The sequence below is a fragment of the Amblyomma mixtum genome, chromosome 2 (genome assembly GCF_055824585.1).
Source record: "Amblyomma mixtum isolate Tamu chromosome 2, ASM5582458v1, whole genome shotgun sequence".
Classification (NCBI taxonomy): domain Eukaryota; kingdom Metazoa; phylum Arthropoda; class Arachnida; order Ixodida; family Ixodidae; genus Amblyomma; species Amblyomma mixtum.
The window spans coordinates 11,742,268-11,747,936 of NC_143013.1; the positions used below are offsets into that span (position 1 = coordinate 11,742,268).

Genomic DNA, 5,669 nt, shown 5'->3' on the forward strand with positions numbered 1-5,669 from the left:
ATGATACGTTACTGTAAGCGATGGAAAGGACAATGTGTGCGAATAAGTTGAAAACAGTTATCCACGTGCAGATGTACTGGTTAAGTGCTGCATTATGCGGGAAATAAGTACACTTCAAAGTCAATAAATTCATACACTGCAGACATTTTGAAGAAATTTTAATCGGTTTCATGATGATGATGGCTTTGTAGAAATTACGTAATTTACACATAACCTCCTAATTTTTTATTATTATCACGCGAGCGTCGACTGCCAGGTGCAGCGGCGCTGAGGCGAAGCTGGAGCTAGGTTAGTTTTAGTTTATGGGTGGTTTAACGTCCCAAAGTGACTCGGGCTATGAGGGTAGGGGAGTAATTACTCATTGACGTCCACCCGAGCGCAGCCATACGGCTACAAAGGAAAGCTATACAGCTTCCTCAGAAACTTCGTAGTTAAAGAAAAATTCGTCCTGGTCCGGGGTTCGAACCCGGGACCACGGCTTCACTGGAGCAGTCGCTCTACCAATTGAGCTAACCGGGACGGCAAGCATATGGTAGGGCGAGAGCGAATTGATCAATAACTCGAAGTGGGAACAGTGTTAACAAAATGTTTAGGGGAATCCCCCAAGGTGGAGTAGATTTGTAATAGGGGAGTAACCAGGACGAATTTTTCTTTAACTAAGTTTCTGAGGAAGCTGTATAGCTTTCCTTTGTAGCCGTATGGCTGCGCTCGGGTGGACGTCAATGAGTAATTACTCCCCTATTACAAATCTACTCCACCTTGGGGGATTCCCCTAAACATTTGGTCAGGCTATGAGGGACGCCGTAGCGAAAAGCTCCGGAAATTTCAACCGCCTGGAGTTCTTTAACGTGCACTGACATCGCACAGTACAGGGGTCTCTAGGATTTCGCCTCCACCGAAATTCGACCGCCGCGACCGGGATCGAACTCGCGTCTTTCGGGTCAGCAGCCAAGCACCATAACCACTCAGCCACCGCGGCGGCCGAAGTTGAAGCTATAGAGTTGCCTGCTTGGCTGTTTTGCTTCGAACGAAGCAACCCCTGAATTCTAAGAGCGTTTGTTTCGTGTACTATCTGCTGCGTGTTTATGGTTCTGAATTGGTTCAAACGCATAATGTTCCAAGCACGACGCTAGACCCCTGTTGCATTTGCGGGTAGTGTCTGCGATGTGTTTGTTTACTGTAAATATGTGTTCTTTTCAGTACCACTCGCGCTATATGCAATGGATAAAAACAGTTGGTCGTAGCTTATCGGGGCTCCGATGCATAACAGCCGATGATGGGCAGGGGTTGCTTCGCACTACTCAGAAAAGCCTAGCAGACTACGCTCACTCCGGCAGCAGGAATTGTGTGCTTGCCCTTTCCCTCGCACGCTTTCTCCTTTCCTTCTTCTGCCGTAGAAGCAACCGTCAGTAGAGGCTCGGGTGATATAAAAATTTGGGAGGGTATACTGCATTACGTGTTACAGTAGTGGCATACCGTAACAGTTGCCCTCAGAGATCACTGGACCTGCTGTCGACAGCGACCAGTTCCTAAATGCTTGCTTATTTTTCACGCAACTACCGAAGATTCACAAGACTGAACCATCTAAAAAAAACTTCGGTTGTTGTTGGAACTAATATCATGAAAGAGTTCGCCATAAGGTTAGATCATTAAATAAGTCAACGTAGAAAATATTAGCAAGTTAAGAAAAGCCTGCGTAGCCTTACTCATTACAGCGGCAAATAAACCTGCTTCCATGGCAGCCTTAAACTTGTCTACACTGCTCCTCGCTGTGCAGTTTCTCATTTTCAAGCACAAATCCTACCAGACAGGTTTTAAAAGTTTTCAGTTATACTCTAGTGCGTGAAACATAGCCAGTAATGAAACAAACAGTAAGCATCAAGATATAGCCGTGGAACGTTTAACGTAAAATCAACACCGAAGCTAGTTAGAACAGTATTGCCTTGTGTGGGTAATAAAGGAACTTGAACGTAATGTCCACCCTTAAAACTACCGCTTATCGGTCTTGCTTTTAAACACAAAAAAGGAAGAAACCAGAAAACAAGCGCATGGGGTTTAACAACCCAAAGCGACTCAGGCTAAAACGCTAAAAAGAAAGATAATGCTCCGGTGCATTCGTATTCAGCAGGGTATATAGGCGCGAAAACAATGCATAAATGCAAAACAGCATGTGCAGGTCAGTTTGCGAACATTATTTGTTGTCACTCACGATGAATGCCTGAAAGCCAGATATTTAGAAGGTGAAGGAGGTTTACCTGTTTGTCAGAGAACATATCGGAAGCTTCGTGTCTTGTGTTTCTCGAGAACCGCGCGAGCGGCCGCGTATACATCGATTAGGGGCATTCCATCGACTTCTGGAACCTTTCTAGTCGTCACGAATGCCTACATTTGCGCTCTCGAAATCACCTCAAGGGGCGTAACGAACGCATGCCGAGGCGAAGCGAGTTGTCGCATTCGATGAAATAGCGACTTTTCGGTGGAAAGTGAAATAGCGCTTATTCCCCTCTCCCTCCACCGTGATCGCCCCCTCCCACCGGAGTGTGCAAGAGTGGTTCGGTGACGAGAGCAGCTGCGGATGCATCACGGTGGGCGGAGCTTCCTAGTGACTGCGTCGCCAGCAGCGGTTGATACCATAATTGGAACAAAATGAATATCAAGTGCATTTTAAGGACGAACGGTTGCTTGCGCCCGTGCGCCTCTCGCTACCGCCCGTCATGCTCGACGGAAAGAGTTCCGCGAGGAAGTGAATCTGCGATTTCATTTTTTCGGGCCGACACCATTCCTTCCGCCGTTGGCGGATGCTATCGTCTCGAAAGGGGGGAGAAGGTGGTCCGCGGGGCTTCGATAACAGCCGCGATCGGGGGAGGGTAAGCGAGGAGGAATTAAGTCGCGCCTCCGCCGGGCAGGCGTTGCATAACGACATTGACCCAGGAAGGGTCTATAAATGGCGGCTGGCCTAGTTCGGTAAAAAAAGAGGAAAGCCCGGCCTTGGCGGCTTTCTCCGCGCAAGGTGCATTGACTTCGGGGAGAGGGACCGATCGCAGCGCGCGCCCCGTATAAGAGGCGCTGGGCCCCGATCTGGGCCAGTCGAGCATGGCGAACTCCGAGGACCTACCCGCGCCGCAGCACTCGCTGACTTCCATGCTGCTCTCCGGGGGTGACCCCCGGGTGCGGCATTGGCCCCTGATGGGATCGCCGGCGGTCATCGTGTCCATCCTGGCCGGCTACCTCTACTTCTCGTTACGCCTCGGGCCGGCACTCATGAAGAACCGCAGGCCCTTCCCCATCCGGCCGCTGGTGGTGGCCTACAACGCGGTGATGGTGGTGCTCAGCGTGTACTTCTTCTGCCTCACGCTGAGGCTCACCTACCTCCGGGACAACAAGCCGCAGGCGCCGCCCTACAACCTCTTCTGCCAGGGCACCGACCTTACGGCCAACGCCAACCAGCTGCTGTACCACGGCTGGTTCTACATGCTCATGAAGGTCGGCGAGCTGCTGGACACCGTGTTCTTCGTGCTGCTCAAGAAGAACGGCCACATCAGCTTCCTGCACCTGCTGCACCACTCGCTGGCGCTCTCCACCGTCTGGATGGACATTAACAACGGCATCACGGGACAGGTGGCCATGTTCCCCATCCTCAACACGGCTGTGCACATGATCATGTACACCTACTACGGCCTCGCCGCGCTCGGGCCCTCGCTGCGGCCCAACCTGTGGTGGAAGAAGTACGTCACGCAGCTCCAGATCGCCCAGTTCTTCATGCTCATGGTGCACGGCGGGATTCCCCTCTTCTTTGACTGCGGCTTCCCGCGCATCATGTCCTACTTCATGGTGCTCGAGACGGCGCTGTTCACGGGACTCTTCTCGGATTTCTACTACCGCAACTACCTGCTACGCAAGGCCGACTGAGTCGTGGTCGTGCTTCTCTACTCAAGGACTTGTCGCCGGTGTCATGGTGTGCTGCCGCCGTGTCGTGCTGCCTCCTCCCTCTTGTACATAGTTCACTGCGCGCGCGTGCATGTGTCGTGTTCCACTTCCGGTTTTATTTTTTTTAGTTCCATTGCAATAAATCAGTGCCTGCGCATACTTGCCCCGTTCGTCGTGGCTTCTGGATTGCTCCCCGTGATGTGACCATAGCGAGGGCCTTTGTCCCGAATCGCCGACGGTAAGAGCGTCATTTCTAGCAATCTGGGCGCATCGGGGCTTGATCGGGGCGTAATCGGCCAAGGCCTTGAGCTCTTTGCGCCATGCCTGTCTCGGCGAAGGCGATACGAAACCGCCGCTTCTGCGCGCGTGTGGCTTTTAGGCCAAGGAAGGCTCCTCCGCTCTCTACCCGCCCCGGGGTGCTCGCTCTCCGTTTCCCCTCCGTCGGACACCCGGACTGTCGTCGCATTTACTGGGTCAGCGCCTTCGCCGCCGCCCTTACTGTGTTGTGTTCCTGCCGCCGCTGTTTTTCCGCTCATTTCGAGCTGGCGGCCGCCGTGGCTGGCTGCGACCGCCCACACCTGGCGCCCAAAATGGCGTCGCGCGCCACCACCCGAAAGGGACAGTGGCACCTGACGACGTGCCGGCATCCTGTCTGGACAGTCTCCCAGAAGTGGGGCCTCGTCCAGTGCGGCCGGAATGCGCCTCCCCAGCCAGGAGGCCCCGCTTTCCTCGGCCGCCAGCCGAAGGAGCGAGCCGACGGTCAGGCACGTCCCCGCCGGTGCAGGAAAGGGCGCTCCTCGGTGGTGGTGGTGGCGGCGGCGACGACGCGCCGAGCGTACACACACCCTTCCCAGTGCACCGCCGTCGCCTGCCCACCCTCCTCCTCTCATTCCCCGCATCTCGCAGAAGAAGAGCCGACCGAGAATGTTGCCAAATTTATCGCGTCACCCCGGCGGTGGTGCACGCCTCTCGACGCGTTCTCAATCGAGCCAGCGGGAAATCCTGAAATAGAAAGCGAAAGCTCAGAAAGTAGGCTAGAGAGCCGCCGTAGAGGAAGGAAGGCTCGCGGCGGACCCGAGGGAGGGAGAGGCCAGTTTTTTTGTCAACTGTGGCAGTGGTGGTAGTAGTACGCCTTGCAGAGGGAGGGGGGAGGATGGTGCGGCCGATCGAGACCTCGTTCTGGGTCGGACTGCACCGCGCAGCGGCTGACCGACCTCTTCCGACTGCCGCCGGGCGACGTCGTTCCTCGAGGCAACGACATGCCGCTTCACTACCGCATCTCAGCCGGTTCTCGCCGGTGCGCTTACTACGGCGAGAGCGGGCCGCCGTAACTGGGAATACGGTAGCCAGCGACGCTTCCGTGTGCGCCAAGGTAGGCGCACTTTGTGCGACGGCGCCCCGTTCTGGAAACAGCGCTTCCGGATTCGCACCGCCCGCTGCGGCAGTGACCGCGCCGTTATGAAGGCCTTGACCTTCCTGCGCTCTACTTAAAAAGCTAAGCCCGCTTTCGAAAATTGCTCCCAAAACGATGCTGGAGAGCGTCCCGGGCAGCGCGCCTATAAAGGGCACGGCACAAACCTCCCAGTCCTAACGCTAAAAGAAAAAAAAAAAAGGCTAGTTAGTGCATGACAAGATGAACGATGGCGCACGCTCGTTTCTGCTTGCAACAGAGTAAACAGCTCAATTTCCTTCGTTGATAAATGAAAGAATGAAGGAAAGGATATGCATGTCCGACGTATTAA

At 54.2% G+C, this 5,669-nt stretch overlaps 1 non-coding gene and 1 pseudogene across 1 annotated transcript; one reads left to right on the forward strand and one right to left on the reverse strand.

Annotated features, from left to right (window-relative positions):
• Positions 1 to 445: 445 nt before the first annotated feature.
• On the reverse strand, positions 446 to 519 carry TRNAT-AGU (transfer RNA threonine (anticodon AGU)). The gene has a single exon. It is a non-coding gene; the product is annotated as a tRNA-Thr (tRNA).
• A 2,431-nt stretch (positions 520 to 2,950) lies between these two features.
• LOC149358427 (very long chain fatty acid elongase AAEL008004 pseudogene) lies at positions 2,951 to 4,086 on the forward strand (annotated as a pseudogene).
• Positions 4,087 to 5,669: the final 1,583 nt, after the last annotated feature.